We start from the raw sequence: 21,319 nt of genomic DNA, 5'->3' as shown, positions 1-21,319 counted from the left end.
TCTATTAGTACTGCCTGGAAATGGCCAGACTGTACCAGGGGAATAAGTCTTCTGCATTTCTAACTGCGAATTTGGACTACTGTTTGCACATACGTTGCCCCTCTATTTCTTAAGCTACCCGCGCAGTCAGGCCCTTTCTATCCTCCTGGCCAGACGGACCTGCTCCGGAGGTTGAGCATGCCCAGTGCAGCTGTAAGCGTGGTGGCCCCAGTCCCCAATGCGCAGGTGCCACGTCTCCGGGTTTTGGTGGCCGCCGGCCGGGAACAGGAGGAGGCAGAGTAGCCCGGGGGAGGAGGGAACCCTCTGGGAGTCCTGGAGCTGATCGTAGCTAGGGTCCACACAAAGGCTGAAGCTAGGTCCTACACCGTTAGGGCCTGAGTGTGAGTGTAACTTGAAGGCATCTGGGAGTTGTCATAGGGGAAGCTTGGGCCGGGAACTGGCTGGAGCAGAGCCCCAGCATCCCAGGGACCAAAGTCAGGGACGGGGAGTGGGGGTTGCATGTTTGAGGTTGCACTTGGGGGAAGACTTTTTGGAACCACTTTCAGTCTCAGTAGATCGGTGTAAGCTACGAGAAATAAAGAGAACATAGTAGTACTTGTTTTAGAATATTGTTTTACGGATTAAATGAATAAAAAGCATTTAGAACAGTGTCTGACAGAGTGTAAGCACTTTATGTGTTTATTAAACAAAATTTAAACAAATAAGCACTGTCCCCATCTTGGCCCACGACTCTGGGGCACCAGTTTTCACCAGTACTGTCACCCTCGGCTTTTAGCTTCCACCCCGGCCCCACGGCCCACTGCCCAGTTAAGTATCCCATCCGAGAAGGGTAATCCCCACTCTCGGTTCTGCGCCCGGCGACACACAGTGCGCAAACGGACCCCCAGGCACCCGGCACGTGCAGAGGGGAGCTGCTGGGGAGACCCCCGAGAAACGCCCAGAGGGGCGGCCTCGTCGGACGCCCCACCCACCTTCTTCCAGTACCACCTTCCACCCACTTTGGCTGCGCCGACCCGGCCCTCAAGGCTGCGCCCCGGGCCCGCTCGGCGCCCCCTCCCCGCCTCGCGGGCTCGCGGCAGCCAGGCGGCCAGCCCGGCCCCTGCCCACCCCCAGCCCAGCCCGGGCGCGCCGCACTGGGCATGCTCCGTAGCCTGGGCAGGTTGGGGCTGCGAGGCGACAGCTCGGGCTCCGGAGCCGGGAGGCGAAAACCGGGAGGGAGACTCGGGGGTTGGGGAGGAAGGATTCGCGGGCCATTGAGGGGCGGCGGGGCCCGGGGCCGGAGACTCGCAGAGCACGGCGGACGGCGCAGCCGGCGGGCGCTGCCCCGTGGGCTCGCCCGGGAGGGACACCCGAGACCCCCCGCCCTCCGCCGAGGTAAGGACCGCGAGGCGGGGAGGCGGGGAGGCCAGGGAGGGGGGGGGGCGGAGGCAGCGGGAGGGCGGGACTGAGGCGCCCTGGAGGGGGCTTGGCGGCAGCTCTTTACGGCGGGGAGGGGGTTGGTGGCGCCGGGAGCAGTAAGTGAGCTGCACCGCAAACAAGCTCTCACACACACGCGCGCACACACACGCGCGCACACACTGAGTCTCCAGGCGGCGGCTGTGGCCGCATCCCCAGCAGCAGTTCCAGGCAAAGTGACAGGTAGGAGAAGGCATTTCGGGTCCCGCCCGAGGATGCTCCCGCCCGCCCCAGCCCGCGGGGCTTGTTTGCTTTCGGCGGGTGCGTCCCGGACGCGCGCGCGCGCACCCAGATGCCCTGCTGGGTACCCAGTGCAGGTGCGGGGTGCTAAGTGCCCTGAGCGCGCGGGAGGCAGGGGACCCCGCCACCAACCCCCTTCCCCTGAAGTCATCACCTACTGGGTTTCCTCAGACTCTCCAGACATTCGCCCGCTTTTGGGCTACAAATAGCTCGGCTCGACGTGTATATGATTATTTTGGTTGGAAATAGTTGGCACCGTGCAACGCATGTAAATGTGTATGCGTGTGGATCTTCTTAACCTCTTCTGGGGAATTGAGAGAAATGATTGACCGTTTGCACTTAAAACTGCACTGACAGGCTCAGCACTCCTTGGGGGCACTGTCTGGGCCTCCTAAAACCGTATCAAGGAAGGAGACAAAAGATTGCCTTAATTTCAGAATTTTAAAGTTGCTTTTTCTTTAACCAATTAGACCCTGCCTATATAGTACAATACTTCGCAGTGTAGACTTTGTAGACTGCCGAATTGAAGTATGAAGATAAGGAATCTCCAATTTCCAAATGTGTCTAAGTGTAACTTCATCCAGAATCATAAAACTACCATTGTTTTAGAAAGAAAGGCGAATCTCTGTTCCATTTCCATAAATATCCACGTATTTGAGAGAAAACTCTTAGCATTTCTCCCCTTAACTCCTGTAAAGATTCTAGCTGTTCTGAAGCGTAGTGTTTGAGATTTAACTCGGGGTAAAGTATTCATGGTAGGTTGTCATGTTTTTGAAACCATAAATGCCATACATGCTGATCTATGAATTTAAGGTATGGCTGTTTGAAGATAGATAGCAGTTTAACAATTTTGTTTGGCTTGTAATCATATCTCTAAACATAGGCAGTCATATAATGTCCCAAAATTGAAACTGAATTTCCCTTTTAAAGAGAAATAAGGTTCATAAAATAAACATAACCAGGAAAATCAACTGGTGACTTTACCTGGGTCTTCTCCAAGGAGGTGAAGAAAATGTCCCAAGAACTGTGCTCTTCAGAATAGGAAAACTGTGTATATGTGTAAAATTTTAACTTTTATCTTTTTAGTGTTTTCAAGAAGGTTAGTTTAAAAAGGTGTGGTTGAGCTGAGAACTTAATATTTTGTATTCTTCACAATTCAGTGGCCTAACTTAGAGAATTATAATGTAAGATAAAAAATCTAGCTCAGCAGGAGTGTGTGGTATAATCCCTGACTGTGTTATGTAATCTAGAATGCTGTTTTTTTCATAGAACAAATCTTGCATATTTTTCAGATGGTGTATTGATCTATTATGTCATCTTCCTTTTGAACTACAGAAGTTTAATAAATGAGTCCTGTCTTTGGAGAACACCTGTTTTTAGAAAAAAAAATCACATTTAAATGGTGTAGCATTTTTATGAACCCGGGAATCTTGCTGCTAGAATTAGTAACCTTCGAATGTAACATAGCATAGCTAAGGATATCATGTATTAGATAACTGATTACACTTCCCTCCAACTATATTATTACTCAGCCATCAGAACTTAGTTTTGATTTAGCTTTGATGATACCACCAGCTCTGAATTAATCCCTGTGGAAATGCTGTTCTACAAGTAACTGTCAAAACAGGATTTCAAAGTTTTCCATTTGATCACTGGGGGCACATTTACATCTGTTGGAATAATTCTACCTTTATTTTACAAATGCACACCCACGCAGTCGAGCTTTGTTCTAAAATACTCTTTTGGAAGTTTTATATTTGTGTGCCTGAAAAATGTGAGTGACGTTAAACTCCTTACATGCCCTGGAATCCTGAGGCAGTGTTTTTGCCTCATGAGATAGTGAAATCGAGACTTTAAAAAAGTATTACCAAAAAGCTTTTGCAGAAATGGATTTTTAAAATCTGAAATATCTCCTCCCCAGCAGAGACCAGTTGGTGCCTGAATCACTGCAGTTTTGTCTTTTTCAAGAATATATCTAGCTGCCTTTAGATTAATATATATTGCTGATTTTGGCAACATGGGCCAGTTATACTTGGCAATCCCAATGAGAGGGGTATTTTCCTAGGATAGTCCTAAATTCTTTTTAAGTTTGATTTATTAAGAATTGAAATGATGACTGAGTGCTTGCCTTGTGTTCATCCCTACCCCATCCTCTAAGTGAAATTGAGGTGAAATTGAACTTCCAGGGACTGTGCTGTTTTCCTGGAACCCCTCACATTGACATGCTAATTTGTGAAAGGCTTTGAAATAGGAAAGGTAGCTTCTGGGTTCAGTGTCTGTATTCCCAGTTTTTCTGATGTAACTGGCAAACTCAGATTAATTAGAATTAATGAACAATTTTTGCAGATTAGTTTTTAAAAAGTTAGTAATTAGCTACCACATTTGGTTTCTTTTTTGTTTTAGAATCATATTTTGAGAATAAATTTTATTTTTTTTTTTTGGATCTGTGCACTTAGGTAATATAGTCCTGGAAAGGAAAGCACGTGTATTTCTTATGTTTTCCACAAATGTCTTTAGTAGCAAACTCAAATATTTTGGGGTGAGTATAAATATTCTTTGAAGTTTATAGTTATTTTCAAGCAGATTGAGACTAAATGTCATTTGTGACCACCTCTAGAGTAAGGGTGAAACAGTATGTTTACCAACACTGATGACCCAGGATTTTAATGAATGATGACAATGGGTCCCCTGTAAAATTAAGAACTTTTGTGTTTGATGTGCAGAATCAGGTCAAGGACTAATGGAGATGCTTTAATGATCACAGTTGGTAATTTTGTGTCCAGATTGAAGTTCCCCAAATTGAGACTTTTCAGTTTATATTAGTGTTTGTCAAAAACCCACCTTTTTTTTTTCTGAGAGGTAAATGTTGCTTCTAACGCTGATGGGCAGTTGCAGTGGCTCTCTGTTGGGGTTCAAATGTCAAATAGATTTGGGTTAATTCTCAGCACTGACCATTCCACATCTTCCTATTTCCCTGACATACCCGGGAAATAGAACAATCTTACTTCTTTCTTTTCCTTAGTATTTGTTTTCTGTTTAATAGTTTTCTTTTGATAAACCTCACTGTTTAAAGTAGAATTACTTCCTCAAGTTAGAATACTATTTACCTTGTTATGCCTTAGAATGAAATAAAGGTTTTGCATGTTCAGGGGTTGTGATTCTTTCGCCCCACCAAATATAACAATGGATTCACTTTACTTGCAGTGAAGGTAGAACCCGGTAATGATGCATTACTGAACAGATGGAAACGAGATGTTTGCATTGTCCTTGCTAGAATTAAGCCACTTAAAAAAAAATATCATCCCAGAATGACTTTTATTTGAAAGACCAATTTTATGTGATTGCAAAACCATCTCCAAACCATAGTTTCTAAAAATCTGGTTGGACGTTTCTTTGGATGCTTCTCCTCTGCGAAATTATAGCCCAAGTTCCTAGAGCAGGTGAAAGTAAGAATGGCCTGCCTTTCAGATCACAGTGAGGAGATCATTATGTTCTGCAGAATAAATGACCAGCTGAGTTTTCTATTTTCCCTGTATGAACTCTATCAACTTTCTTTTCCATTTTCTTTATGGAATCAAAAAAATTTGAAAGGGCCATAATGCAGAAGGTTTTTCTTAGAAGACCTCTCTCCTCTACTTCATATAAACTTTCAATGAGACTGTCACACACCATGTGACCACAAGATAGTGTTGTTATCTTCTCCCCTTGACTGGGAGTCTCTTTCACAGCTGTTCTCCCATGATCCTTTGGAAAATTCCACCTCCAGCTACTGAAACACCCCTGGGTCAGGCAAATCCTTGCTTTAAGACACATTGCCCTTCTGAAGCACTCTTTTCCTCCCGAACAATTAAAGGATGTTTTTGGCTCCTTGACATGAATGAATCTAAGTAGCCATTTCCTGAGAAACAGGAAGAAAAAAGGTAACTTGAGGTAATTAATTATAAGCAGCCCATTCAGAGAGGAGCGATCACAGACCCATCTTATATTTGATATCTTTTATTTCCTTGAATAGGAGGAATTCCTCACTTCAGATCTACCCATCCCATGAAGTTCTGAGGATGTAACTTGGTGGGTCTATCAATGTAGCTGGCAAATCTGTGTTTGTCTTTACTTTCAGGTGACACTTAGGAGAGTCATTGCTAGACCTTGGCATTTAAGGAGTTGAATAGAATCACCTATATTACTATGTGAGTCCGTTTTAATATGTATTATTTTGATAAGTATATTTCAATATGATTAGTCTCTGCTGTACTTTTTAAGTATTTAATCTTACTCATTTAAAATATGATGCTAAAAAAAGCCTAAACAATTCACTAGGTTATAAAGGGGTCCATGACCCACACAAGGTGAAGAACATCTGCTCTAGAAATGCTCACTCTAAGAAGCAGCTGGTGGATGGATGCAGTGGTGATTGCAGTGTGAGTTTGCTTTCAGCAATGTAAAGTTGCTGAGACCTTCAGGCACTGGAATCAAGTTGACTGAGATCAAATCCTGACAATGTCCTGTACTAGCTATGTGGCCCCAATCATCCATCTACTCTGAGCTTCAGTTGTCCTATATGTAAAAGCAGGAGAATAATCCTATAGGGTTCTTCACAGTACTGTGTCATGAATGATTTGGGTAACGTGTGACTGACACTTTACAATTGCTAATGCCCTTCTGCTATCAGTGCTGGTAGTGTTATAGTTGGTCTTTCTTACTTGCCTCCATAAAGGCAAATAGTATTGATTTATCCATACAGATCAGTCAGTGGAAATTTCTTTAAAACTTAGAAGGAATAATTGCATGGCCACCTTGCAAATACATAATGTTCTTATCCCCCAACTGGACCATCATGAAGTGCCAGATCTTCCTTTTGACATGCCTGACTCTGTGACTACATTTGAATAGAGGGATATAGCATTAACTCAATTCTAAGAGCTTCACATCTTTGTGACTGTGGGATTTTGTAATACAACTCAGTGAGCCAGATGCCATCCCCAGGGCATCTGTGTCTCTCAGCTAGGCTTTTAAAAAAGACCATATTAAGCCATTTAGTTCTGGAAGAAGAGAAACATTCACTAGAAGAATTTGGGGATCACTGAAGTTTAGGGGAGTTGTCATGACTCCTGTTTTCCCACGGGACTTGAGTGGGAACACTCAAATTCACTACTTTGCATAGTAATAACATCAGTGAAACAAAATAGTAGAACATTTGTTGAACACTTAAAAAATATGCTACTATGTTTAATCCTTCTAACAGCTTTTTAGGTGAGTATTAAAGAATGTGCATTTGGGGAAACTGAGGCTTGCAGAGGTGAAGTTCATCATCCTGGGGAGTTAGAGATGGGATTGAATCCCAGGTAGGTGGACTCTAGAACTCCCAGCTTTCAGCCACTGTATTGTGTTACCTGCCAACAAGGGTGGTACAGGCTGCAGAAAGGTACAATAGAAAGTTTTGTGACAATTATTGCAAGTGACTGTGCTGAGATGTGACAGATAAGCTTCTGGCAGCCCTGCTGCCAAGATGGAATTGACATAGAAATTTGAGGGCAATCCTCTTCTCATCCCAGGCGCTTGTTTCTGCACTTGCCTGGGCCAGATATCTGAGGAAGGGAGGTTACTAAATACTAGTTTCGGGGAGCCAAAAAAAAAAAAAATATATATATATATATAGTATCCTCTTTTCTGGAGGAGTTTCTTATGGTTTCAGTGAGACCACTGTGGACTGGTGCCTTTAAGGGCCAGGCAAGTATCATCCCCAAGGGCACCTGACCAGGTAAGATGTCAGAGACCTCAGGGAAGCATGGGGCTTGTGTCCATTCAAGCCCTTCCTAGGGAGCAGCTGTTGACCAGATCTGCCAGATTTCTACCAGGTGGGCCCATCCAGTGCATATGCGTTTTCAAGAGAAGCATGAAATGCAGATTTATTTGGAGTGTGAAATCTCATTTTAAAATGTTTGGAAATAATTAAAATAGAAACAAACCTGTCAACCCAGGGTGTGGCCAAACCACGCATATTTCTGGAATGAATTCTTCCCAGTTGTGCCTTTTGTCAAAATTTGAGCCTTTTGTCAAATCTAAGTGCTTGGAAATATCGTGTACTGGAAAATGTCGGTGGCTTTGTTTTGCCCCTCCTCCCCTTTTTGGTAAATTTTCTGTTAAATTTCTTACAAAGGTTGTTATAGTCATTTATTTTGAGTATACCTAGAGTTCAGATTCTTAATTTCTGCCTAATTTTCTCTTCCCCATTTTTCTACAATGTGAGCAAATACACAAAGTCAAGATGCAGGATGTGGTTTTCTCTTGTATTTCAAGAATGCCTAAGTGTAGAGAAATGGGTGACTTCATTTCTGGGGACACAGAGGTTCTCTTCCACGTGTCACAGATTTGAACTCTAAACCAGTCACAGGTTGTCTCTCCTGCCATTTGGTTGTTGCTATATTTGTCGCTTAACATATAGAAAGTAGATCTGTTTCTGCAGGTTAGTATTTCAAGGTGCAGTTCTCAGAGCCCTCCTTTTCTTTTTTGCTCTTAAACGGGAAGTCATGCTGGATGAAATCAATGTACAGTCCTCTTGAGATGGGTTTCTCTCTTATCTACTGATGTACATTGATGGACAATCACACAGTCCTCTCTGGAATGTCTTTCAAGTTTTTGTTTTAAGTGGTTTAAAAAATGATATAAGCGATACACTAATATGTTCTAGTTGAAATGGCAATGCAGAAGCAAAATGTAATCTTTCCCATCTACAGCCATCCCCAGATATAACAACAATAGTTTAGAATGTCTCTTTTCCTTGGTTTTCTATGCATTTACACATGTAAGTAAATATACCTGTCCTTTTTTAATTAGACAAGCTGTATCATATTATATAAGTTGTTCTGAGACTTACTTTTATCCACTTAACTGCATATCATGGAGATATTAACATACTGGTATAATAGTTATCTCATTCTTTCTAACATTGCATAAAATATGGGAATATGTATATACCATTCTTATTTAACCATTTTAAAATTTTCAGTATTGCACACTGAAAGATTGAAGATCTTTTTCATAGGTGTTCATGCACACATGTGTAAATTTCTTGTAATTAAATTCCAAGAAATAAACCATTTTGTCAAAAGGGTATGCACATTTTAAATTTTGAGAAAGCAACTGCCAAATTGCCTTTTTAAAAGGTCCCCGTGAAATTTCTGTCTCCTAGTACCTCAAATTATGCAGCTGAACATCTCTAACCGAAGTATGCTCCACATTGTTACATCAATTTACTAATTCAGTTAGACTTCAGTTATATACAGTATACCAGGAAATGACTTTAGAAATAGACCATGTTCTTAAAATTCCTTGACAATACAATACTTAATCTAAAAGAATTTACCAGTTAAGGGACTAATATAAAAGTAAAAGTATAATAAAGAGATATATTGTAGAATCTGAGAGTTGAAAGTCTGTTTTCTGATCAGCTTGGGTAGCTGTGAAACTCTATACTTCTCTTAGTAGGGACATGTCTTTAATACTCTTGAATATGTAGCCATAGAAGTGCAGTCCTTCGCAGCCAACACAGAACAGAGGTTGATATTGAGCTGGCCAATTACATTAATTTCATTGCTAAAAGTCCTGTCTAGTTGTGTTTGTAGCTCTAGACTTCCTAATAAAATCAGGTTTCAGTATCCATGCAATTTGTGGGTTCGGACAACTGAAGACTGAAAGTGTTCAAGTATAAAAGTGTTTTTACTGAACATATGTATACTTTTTTTCTTCTTATAAATTCTTCCCTAAACAATGCAGTATAACAACTATTTACATTGCATTTGCATTATGTTGGTTATTATAATTAATATGGAAATGATTTAAACTATGCAGGAAGATGTGCATAGGTTACATAAAATACTACACTACTTTATCTAAATGAGTTGGGTATTTGCGGATTTTGATATCTGTTGGGGGTCTTGGAACCAAACCCCTGTGGATGCTGAGGAACAACTGTGTTTAATTATTGAAGAATCCCTTTTTATAGTTTCCTTAGAGAATTAGAAGATTAGAGATAATGCTATCTTATTGCGTTTCCTTTAATAGATACCTGAAATTAATTTTCATGATTTTTAGAAATGATTCATAGACAAAGGAATATGCAAATTTAAAGCTATCCTGTATTTTCATTTAGAGAGATATTTGGAAAAATGCAGAAAATCTAGGTCACCAATTTTGAATTTTTTCCAGAAGTGACAACTTTAATAACCACAATTCTTATCAATAATATAAAGTTAGTTATTGGCTACTTTTCAGAATTTTATGACGTCAACTACAAGAATTTGATTCACCTTAAAGTATCACAATAGCAGGAATAATAAGTCTTGATGTGGATAAATGGCAGAAAAACCAAATCTTGTTTCTGTTTTCCAAAAGACGGATTTTGTTCTTTCATCTGTTTTTCCAGATATCCATTTTTAAGACAAATTCTGGTTAGTTTGGCAATGACATTCAGATTCTGGTTGTGTGCCTTCTGCATGTTTATTTTTACAGCACACTGTGAATTGTAGAAATATGGTAGGATTCAGTCACATTTCCTTGGCATTGAAACTTTGCATAGTCAAGAAAGTCTGTGATAAATTTTGCTCATGAAAATGTTAAAGTGTTTCACAGTTTACAGACAATTGCTTTGATAATGTCTGTGAAAGCCCAAAGGAGGGCACCACCTGGTCACTCTTTAAACCTGTGTCCTTCAGGGCCCTGCTAAGGAATAATGGCACATATAAACCAAGTCCATAAAGGACTGCTTAAAAAGGAGACTCTTAAGAAGGTGTGGGCAGGTGTAGGGTCACAATCAGGATGAATACTAAAGAAGGATCTGGCAATGATAAGCAGCTATTACTTCTCCAAGGGAAGGGGCAAGAAGGACCATTGACAAGAGCTGTGTCCTTTTTTTGGGGGTCATAGTTAATCTGTAGATCCTTTCAGGGAGAGAGCAGGGGAATATGTATATCTATGTTACTTTCCTCCTGACTACCAAACTCTGGTAGGTACTTTCTACTAGTTGAACTCAAAGAAGCCTGAAGGGTGAGTGTGGAAGAGATTGACCAATGGATCTGCAGGGGGTGGGGTGGGGGGTGGGGGACAGATGGCAGACCCCACTCACTTGCCCTTCCAGAATAGAGGTGTGCATGGGTGAGAGTTCAGACCAGGATGGATAGCTTGTAGTCTGGTTTTGAGGACAAAAGAAAATAAAACTGCAGTTACAATGATTAAATTGAAAAAAGAAAACTGGGCATGTTCCACAGTGCCACATGGCTGGTATAAGTAGGATTTGCAGTTGGCCTTATAAGTGACATTCTTGGGAATTGCATAGGATGGGAAACTTTTTGTATTTATTTGATGAAATGGAAAAATGTAGGCTTAGAGATAGAAGAGATTCATAAAGTCTGTCAACATGGAGTTGGATACCTAAGATATAATTCCTTTGCTTTTAATATTTTATGAAAATATTTTATCTGAAATGTCAGGTACCTAGGGAAAGAGACTAGGAGGAAATTAAGGTTATTAACAGTAATTTTCCTTCAAAGAAGTCAATTTAAGTAAATCATTAGCATCACTGAGTTGAAATGAACCAGCTGTATTTTCCATTTGTTTGGCAGGTCAGTAAGACTCTGACTTGGTCTTATCTATTCTCTCGTTTTCTTGGTCCTGTTGTTGGAGAAGGTGAAGGCTGTTCTGTTTGGGATACGTGCTTGTTAAGCAGTGACACTTGATTAGAATCATGAAATTATGCTGGAAAGAGTTCATCTTTTCTTACATCCAAATTTTATGGTGTAAGAAACTAAAGCACTATTAGCAGCTGCTGCTATGCAAGTTCCAGAGTTGGCGACTCTGGGGATGTCACATCACTATTCTAACCTGAAGGAATTGCATCAGATTAATTCATTCTTGCTGTTATTATTGTAGATCTCCAAAGTCCCTAATTCCTAAAAGAGCTTTCTTGCCCTTGCATGCAAAGTTATTTTCATATATTAGGGCAGAGCTTCATGAGAGCTTCTTCCACTATTCAGCCCTTGAAATGGTGTTCCCTGTAAACATCTACATAGCTCTTGATTCTGCTCATTCTAGACTTTTTCTATGAGAAAACTCATTCATTTCCACCTATTTGAGGGAGACTCCTCCATCTCTGACCTCTTTTCTGAGCTTCAGATAATATTCCTTAGTCTGCTACAGATTTTGACCCTGAAATCTTATGGGTGCTCCAATTCACGGTGGCTAAAACAGGAATCCTTGACTTCACTACCCGTGTATGTCCAGGGATCCTAATCTTTGTAAAACAAGTCACCCATCTGTGGAGTCTACCCCATTACAATGTCTCATTTCTGTCTGCTCTTCTCTATTCCTGTTGCTACTGCCTGTTCATATCATTATTTGATGCCTTGATTGTTCTGTGAATGGTTCAGTCTGCCTCCCTGTCTCTCCGTCATTCATTCCATCATGTATTCCATTGGTTATTAAATGAACATCAGGAACTCTTAACAATGGTGGAGTTGGAGCTCTTTTCCTTGGGTTAACAGTTTCCTGGAGGAAACTGACATGTAAATAGCAACTTTACAAGTTGACATCTTTGCCTCTTGACTCCATTCCCCACAGTCAGCTAAAGTAATTTGTGCAAAATCAATCTTATAGCATTACCTCTGAAATATTCAACAGCACCTTATGGCTTTTAGAAAGAATTTGTTTCCCTAATTTGCCAAATGCAAATCCATGGCCTGAACCTTACAATGAAGTCTCAACTCCTTTATTAGCATTGCCTGTACTAAGCTTTATTAAAATTCAAGAACGACAAGGCTATGGCCACTGTTTCTTTGCTGACTTTGTACTCAATCCCATTCTTTAACTGAATCCTGTAGGCCTTTAAGAGCCTGCACAATTGCCATCTTCTCTGCAGAGCAGTCCTTGGTCAGCCACAATCCTGGTGCATGCCCCTCTTTGTTCTTCTTGTTGAATGAACTGCAAGTCCTAGCTACAACAGGACCCTCTTGGGGAGTGGGAATATCTGGTGCACATTAGAGACCAAGTTAATGTCTCTTAGATGAATGAAAAAGTAAATGCTGTTATTGCTTATTCTGCAGGATGGGTAAATTAGAAAAGCAATGAGTGAGTAAGCAACAGAGATGTCATATTTAATAAAATGAAGCCATCTATAGACTCATTACAGAGGCAAAAATTTTCCTTGATTATTTATACTGGTGGCTGAAAAAGTGGCAGAACGATCAATTTGGAGAGATGATCAGTCATTTGAAAACTCTATATTCCTTATTTCTGCTAACAGAAATCTCGATGTAGTAATATATTAATATACTACATCCAGAGAAGACATTTCCCTGAAGATAGTTTATCATTTATTCCTGTGGGCACATATTCACATTGTTTTTTTTTCTATTTTGTAAGTTCAATTTTAATCAAGTTATGCTTATTTTTCTTACAGTGTGTAATAGCTTTGACTCAGAAAAATTTCTTTACTTCAAACTTGGCTGGATATTTAGGGGAGAAAAGAGTTTGTTTAGTCAGATTATTTTATTAAGTGGGACTCTTGATAATCTAAAATGCTTTGTGTTTATTTTTCTGGTAGCATTTTATTTTCAAAATGACCTGCAAACATACCAGTGCCAAATAGAGAAAACTATTAATGAATTGAGGGAGACTTTTTGCTGAATATTGGTTTTGAAAGAGCATCTTTCATAGTTTCAGAATGAGAAGGGAGCTTTTTATTTCTAATGGTTTGAATCTTGTGCAAAATGTGGCTTTAACAGTCGATCTCAGGCCCCCCTCCCCAGGCCTGCAGTGTCAATAATGTTTAAGAGGTTCCTTCATTACAAAGTGGAATTTTTTTTTGTTTACTAAATTTATTTTAGCTTTTGTGTTTAAAAAATGCTGGCTGAGTATATTAATTATTAAATATATCATTGTTCAAGTTTCAATGGAGACAGCATTTAGGAGGATTCTAGTTTGGTTACTGCAGCTGCTCTGAAAATACTTCACAATAACATTTAGAAACACAGAGAATATTTCTTTTTTTATTTAGAGCCTTTTTAGACCTGTGAGGCCCTCTGAGAATCATAAGCCTGGCCTCATTCTGTCCATTTTTCATTCTCTTTGAAAGAATTTCAAAGTCACCGGTTAAAGTTCTTTTCCATCTGTCAGAAGTAACATACAGGGGATTTTTCATGCAGATACCAAAGAAAAAGGAAGAAATTCAAATGCTCAGATGATTTGAGTACTAATATCTATCCTCAAAGTTAGGACTCTGAGTGCCAGACTCTTCCGAACTGTTCAGTTGCATATTAATTTTTATTTTCTAAGTATGAATTTTATAAACATTGCAGACCACCAGGTCTTCCACAAAGATTGATAAGCAGGAGGAATCCATTCCTTGATTCAAAGCAGGAGATGTCTTTTGAAAACCTTCTGGAAATGTTCCACTTTTTACTGAACTGAGGTGCTCCCAGCTTTGTTGGAGAGGTGAGAGCATTCATTATCTGTAAGGCATGCCTCATTTCTCAACAGGGTTCCCGGACTAGAATATTTCCAGAGAAATTCCTGCCCAAGAGGTGAGAGCAGCATTTTTTACTGCAGAAGGGACAGGATGGTAGGTACGCAGGACCTCCCGAACCACTGTGTCCTGCCTTCACACAAGGTGTGAGACCTCAGAATGCAAGTTTCAGACACATACCAGCACAAGTGACAGCTGGAGACGGCAGATGTCCCAGCCCCACTGTGGAATGGGAGACATGAAAAGCCATGCTATGAAGTAATGGAGGCAGGAAGTTTTCTGATACTTTTTGAATATCTTTAAGGTATATGTGTGATATTTTAGAAGGTTGAGATTTTCCAGGACCCAGCCCACCATCCATTGAGCTTCAGGCTTAGACAGCAAATACAGCCCATTTTTATTTTCTTAGCAATTCTCCAGATTAGACATGATTATCATCATTTGATATTAAGAAAACTGGTGATTAAAGCATTTTTTTCAAGGTCACATGGTTTATCAGTGAGTGGGTACAGATAGGCATCAAAACAAGGTTGACCTGAATTTACTCAGCTTCTTCTATATGGCTGTATGCGTACAGATGGAAGGCCATATGAGGACACGATGAGAAGGTGGCAGTCTTTGAAGCCAAGGAGAGAGGTCAAAGTAGAAACCAAGTCTGCTACACCTTCATCTGAAACTTCTAGCCTCCAAATCTGTGATTAAAATAAATTTTTTGTTGTATAAGCCACCCACTCTCTGGTATTTTGTTATGGCAGCCACCAAAAACTCATACAGTGGGGCTTTTTTTTTTTTTAAACATGCATTTGAAAGCAGTTCCATTAAAACAGTAACCAAAACAAATATTTTATAGTAGAAAATAATATAAATGATTTATTAGTTCTACATTTTTTAATGAATTTATAAATGCCGTCCCCATCGCACTCATGGTCTTATGCTCTGTTTACCTATTTAATATTCAGTGTCTCACCCCAGCACCCACACACACCCACACACATTAATTCACACATACACTCTGGGCTCCCTTGGGCTAAGCATGCCTATTTCAGTTTCTTGATCAGTGTAGCATATTATTTAACACAAAGTATGCACTTTATATTTGCCTATTGAATAAATTATTTCAAGGAATGTACCTGGCAATTTAGGAAAGCAGAATAAGACCAATAATAAATCATAAGTAAGAACATGTATTTTATCATTTTATAATATTTTATAATATTAATTTTGGTATTTGAACCTGCATTCCTAATTTTGAAAGGTGATCTTTGTCTCAAGTTGGCTTAGTTGACACAGTACTTGCTTTCATTGAACTTTCGTAAGAGTTAATTTGTTCATAAGCAGAGATTGCATAAATCATGTGTTTCTTTTATTTCTTTGATTTATTTTTTTTCTATGTGAGTTTCATGTTCTTTAAGGAGTCTTGGAATGGAAACATTTCATGTTACATGAAATTAAATCTTGTTCTATAATTATGAACTTGAATCCTTGCTTAATTTATAATTCGATAAACAATATGTACTTGTTGGATTTTTCAGCTATCTACATAGGTACTGGAATGGTTTTCTAAAACAAAATAACAATGGTTCTGGCTCATCTTTCTTAACATCTTAACATTAATTCAGGAAATATTTTCATTTGTCTTCAATTAGTTGGTGCTTTCCTGTTGTATTTTTTTTTTTGGTCTGGAGAATAAATTATCATAAGAGTTTTCATTAAAACACAATATAGTTTTGTTTAATTTGGTCCCTATTGGGGCAAACCCCAACAGCACAATCGATATGCTATGAGTGAGTTGTTCTATTTATTAATTTCTATATAAACTAATGATTTAGGAATATTTTGTGGACTTGAGGTTATAAAATAGGGAACAGACCTTCTAAATACTATATTCAGTATGTTCTTGAATATGAAGATGAGATACAAAGACATCTTAAATACAAATCATCACATTGATACACTTTAAATAAAAAAGGAATATTTTTTCTCTTTCATAACATTATGGTTTGAGTGAACTTTTAAAAATTTATGGTGCTATTTTGTTACCTAAATCATGCAGCTATTTGTGTAGGTATTATATGCTTTGTTTTAAACACTCTATCTAAAATCTGACGTTTCTACAACAAGGAATGAGGTAATAAGAAGTCTAGTTATTCTTTATGTATGTGAACAAAATTTCAGTGATTCATGTCAGGTGGTATGGTCATTTGAATTTTATTTGAATGAATTAATTATGAGCCTAGTGGCATTTTCAAATAGCCATAGTTTTTTTTAAATCAGTTTTAAGATCAGGTTTGTACAGTAGCTAGCACACAGTAGGCTCTTAAATATGTCCTAAAATTAATATGTAAGATGAGGACACTGGCCACATGCTGTTCTTCTACTTCTCTTCCTTATTTCATGTTTTTTATGTCCTATTTTGGATTTGTATGCATTCTGCTGTTTCTAAAATTGGTACCTAAGCAATGCATTTTTTAACATTAATTATCAAGTTTTGTCTTACTCTTAAATTTCTTATGGTTATGTAAGGCAGCATAAATGGGCATTATCTACCTTGCTAACACCTACTTTCCTGGGTTGAAAATATATTGATCTTGTCTTTAACCTTGACATTTAGGATAATTGACTAGATTCTGAAAAGATAAAGCCTGATGGGATTGTACGTGTTTATTGTTATAACAGTCTCAATTACATAATAAAAATACTCCAGAAACTTATTAAGATCCTTAAACATTTTATACAAGGATTGGCTTCAGATATCACAGACTTACCCCTGGGAAATAGTTCACTGGCTGAAGAGATTTACAACATGCTGAAAGTCGGGCAGATAGTCTTGAAGATGCAATTCTGGTTATTGTAACCACAAAACAGAGGAATGACTGTTTTTCCCTTTGAATAAAATAAAGTTGTGTTTAAACTTTTTTTATTTTTTTTTGAGGGATGTTTTAAAATGTGCTTATTGCATGACTCAGTTTGGCATATAAGAAGAAATGGGAATTAAATTATCATTGAAATTCCCCTGCTGCCACATTGCCCACATGATATTTCCACCCTATGAAGAGTGAGGCAAAGCAATCAGGACAACAAAATTCCATCATCTGAAACTCATTTATCCTGGATGAAAAAAGTTGTATTTTATAAAGAAGAGCTCATTTAGAAAAAAAAAAATACTCTTTTAAAGTTCTTCTCAAGTACAGCATCAGTGCATTGGGAAAGAACCCAGTATTTTTGAGGTGTCTTGTAAAGTTCTGAACTCCATCAGGCACTCTCTTTCATGAGAAAGTTTACCAAAATGGATACTGTTTTGAGGGGTCCTAGCTTTGCCACTGAAAAGCTGAGTGACCTCGGGCTACGTGTTGATTTCCTTCTCTCTCTCTCTCTCTCTCTCTCTTTTTTTTTAAACATCTGTCCTGTGAGCTACATAGCAGTTTCCTCATTCTATAGATAAGGAAACTGAAGCTTATTTAAGTCATTCATTCAAGGCCACATAACTAGCATGCTGCAGAGCTTGTGGGGAGTTGGCCTCATCCCCTCTTTCCCATTCCCATGGGTTTCTTCTCCAAGACTTTTCTTGCCTAGATCCTGAGTTCATGATTTTGACCAAACAAAATGGTCACTTTCATGTTTTATGAGCTCAGATAAGGACCTTTGGGATATAAAAAAAGGCTGTGTATGGAGAATGGAGGGAAGTGACTTGTAGCTGGTCACTGGCTTAGCAAGTCCTGTCTCTGTACCTTAGTTTCCTTACCTCTTAAGTGAAGGACTTAGGCTTGTGAAACTTACAGATTTTCCTTTTTATCACTGTAAAGTGTGTTCTTTTGTCTCTGGTAATACTCTCAGCTGAAGTCTATTTTGTCTTATTAGTAATAGAGCCAATTCCACTTTCTCTGGCTTATTGTTCCTGTTGTATAACTTTCCCATTCTTCTGAAACCCTGTGAGTGTGCTTTTTAAATATGTGTCTCTGTGAAGAGAGCATATAGTTGAGTTTTGCTGTTTTTGTAAGATGCACTTTGCTGTTTTGTTTGTGATTAAATGGAGTGTTTAGCCCTCTTACATTTAAAGTCATTGGGTATTTCTGGAGTTGAAGTTTATTTAGGTGTGTTAAATTTGCACTTTGATTTTTAAAAATATCTTCTCACTTTGATTTTTAAAAATATCTTCTCACTTTTCTTTCAGACTTAATGAAAAATATCTTATACAGGTTGAATACTCAGCATAGCTGGTTTGTTGAGTGGGTTACACTTAGTAAAATACAAGTATGAATTAGCTTTATTCTTCTCCCTCCTATATTTTGGTTAATATTTTTTGACAGATCCCAAAGCTTTTGAGTCATTTTAATGTATTGCAACTACCTAATTTTCAAATATTAGAAAAACGTAGGGGTATGTAGATCAAAGCATCCATTCTCCCATCCAGTTCATGGCTTCTTGCCTTCTCAGACTTTGGGCCTGCCCCCCCAGCTTTGTACTGTCCTCCCTGTAGAAGGGTCTACCCACTGTTTTTGGCTCCTCCCAAGTTGACAGTGGGCACAAGCACTTAGCTGGTGCTCTTCCTTTATGGCTATTACTTACCCTCCCCCACACCCCCATGTACATCCTGATGGATCTTTGGAGGTCCTCCTCCCTCCCTCCCTCCCTCCCTCTCTCTCTCTTTCTTTCTTTCTTTCTTTCTTGTCCATTGGTATTATGACATTATTTGATGTGGGCAGTGCCATCCCTGAGTGACAGCTCTTGTCTGCTCATGGTACATCACTGCGTCCTTCATACCCCTGTTCAGGCAGCCCACTTTGGTGGAGACCTTACAGGACCACTCCTAGGATATTCACTTGGTCCACAGGAAAACTCACATCTTGGTCCACAGGAAAACTCACATCTTAGCACCATCAGACTTTGAAGCCCAGCCTGTTTCTACTTTCCCAGAGGCTACATTGTCTTATTCTGTTAATGCAGGTGGCATCAGCCAGACATGGGGGCTCCAAGCTCACAAATGTCTCACAGGCTCTGAATTTCTGCTCTGAGATGAACATTCGGCCATAAACGGACTGTCAGCCTCCCTCATTGCATGTAGTCCCCATTTATGAGGGTTGTCTTGAGTACTTGGCTTGCGATGTAGATAGGGTAGGAAAGGGGACCATTGGATTTCTTTGAAGAGTCATCTTCTGCAGTGCATGTTCTTCTCTTACATAGATTCTGGGTGTGACTTCTGGATTGGTTTGGCCAAGGTTAGCAAGTCATGTGGGTATATGAAAGTAATGTTTTCATCCATTTATCTGGAGTATTGAGAATTTAGCTGAAAATCTGAAACAGTTGGGGAGAGTTCCTGTTCTACTTCTCTTTAAGAGAATTTAGAGATTGTTATCTCAAAGCAAGATGTACAGGTTTGTGTTAAATCTTCAGCTACACTTATAGTTTGTGAAGCGCCACAGTCTATAATCTTCTCCCTTCATAGTATAAAGAATAGTAGGTATCAAATCAATGCTTAATGAAGAAACTGTGGTGATTTCTGGATATCAGTGTCTGGGGAAGGTAAGGATGACCAATAATAATAAAATAAATGAAGTTTCTCATCTGCAGCATTCTTTACTAATTTGGTTAAATAACTGGTCACTGAAGTGGAAGAAAAATAATTCAAAACTATTGTTAGCTCAGGCAAACTAGTTAGTCAGGTTGGTCAAGGTAGATAAAACCTGAAACTGGATTGACAGGCATCTCTGCTGGAAATTTCTGAACAGTGCATATAATAAATAATTTATATATTTTGTATATTTTATGTGACTGTATATGAATATATATGGGGCTATAATTATGCATGTCTATATGCTTATATAATGAATATGTATGTATATGTACTTCTATATATACACATATATACATAAATACAAATTTTTATAGTCCCAATATAGCTGTCAGAGAGATGACATATATAATAAAATATATATAACAAGTACAGTTTAATAGTTGGCAAAGGATAAGTAGCATAGGTAAAGGAAAATAGTTTGGATGCAAAGCAGACATTCTTACTCTTTGAAGCAGACATAGATGAATGTAAAGTGTTATGTATTAGCTCGTTAGTTAGCTTATTATTATTAGAAAATAATCTCAAAACATTTAATATGATTTTGTGCCACAATCTGGTACTATATGATGACAATGTGATAGGAAGTCATTTTAAGTTTATAAATTTAATTTTTGCTAGAATTAATAGTTAATAATATGTTTAAAATATATTAACATGCATCATTGTGTTTTTTGTGAATAAAAAGGAGATTACATATTAGTAGTATCTAAGATTTTAAAAATAACTTTGGGGGCTTATAAAAGTATTATATAATCATTCTAAAAATATTGGAGAATAACTGAAAAACACAAACAAGGCAAAAGTACCCTTAATCTAATTGTAATAGATAATCGTCTGTGAGCCAGAATAAGAAACAGCAAATTGCTTTTCGTTTATTGATACATTTTTTTTTTCCATGAGTGGTAAAAAATGTTGGTGTTTTCATGGCGGAACTTCCTTTGATCTATATTTAATAAACTCACTTTTTTTCTTTTAGAAACTAATAAGACTTCCTTTAATGTCTAGACTTGCATGTAGGAAGCTGTACCAAGATTGTGTCCAATATAATCAAAAAAACTGCTAAATATAACTCCTTAAACTTTATTTGTAGTCTAGATTTTTGTATAATTTTTTGAGCCTTAGTCAGTTGTTAAGAGTTAACTTCATGATGCACCTAAAGAAATAAGGGAAGTTATCTGGTGCGTAAGAAAGAGTTATTTTAACACTTAAACCTGTTTTTCATTCTATCCCTGGAATTGGTTGTGGCGGTTAATTTAACGTGAACCTCAATATTTCATTTTGTAAATGGGGCAGTGTCTTTGTGATGGTGGGGTCAACTGCAAAGGGGACTGTAAATGCTTTTGGCCTATTTTTCAGGTTATCCTTTAAGCAAGGTAAGCATTCATAAAGAAGTCCTAATTTGCTAGTAAGCTTGGAGTTTTTAATCAGAGATTTTAAAAGATGACGTTAAATGCAGAGTTTCCTGTATTATCAGATATTGCCTTTATGAAAGTAACTGCCTTCTCTTTCTTTAGTTGTGAAGCCTGTCTTTTAAAATC

General features: G+C 38.7%; 1 protein-coding gene across 8 annotated transcripts in view; it reads left to right on the top strand.

The window, feature by feature from the left end:
- The first annotated feature begins 1,119 nt into the window (after positions 1 to 1,119).
- Positions 1,120 to 21,319, top strand: part of Plcb4 (phospholipase C beta 4) — a 381,354-nt gene continuing 361,154 nt past the window's right edge. For 2 of the 8 annotated variants that reach the window (XM_046433511.2, XM_046433508.2), the window contains exon 1: positions 1,124 to 1,374. The gene's annotated coding sequence lies outside the window, so the exon portion shown is untranslated. Of the gene's footprint in view, positions 1,375 to 1,475; positions 1,639 to 5,812; positions 5,883 to 21,319 lie in introns of those variants that run through there. The other 6 variants (XM_046433509.2, XM_046433510.2, XM_058575385.1 and 3 more) reach the window with 5 other exon arrangements.

Source organism: Marmota monax, unplaced genomic scaffold (genome assembly GCF_021218885.2).
Source record: "Marmota monax isolate L192 unplaced genomic scaffold, Marmota_monax_Labrador192_F-V1.1 WCK01_AAM20220418_F8-fsc00014, whole genome shotgun sequence".
In the NCBI taxonomy this organism is placed as follows: domain Eukaryota; kingdom Metazoa; phylum Chordata; class Mammalia; order Rodentia; family Sciuridae; genus Marmota; species Marmota monax.
Note: the sequence above shows the minus strand (reverse complement) of the source record. Positions and strands in the feature narration are given on the sequence as shown.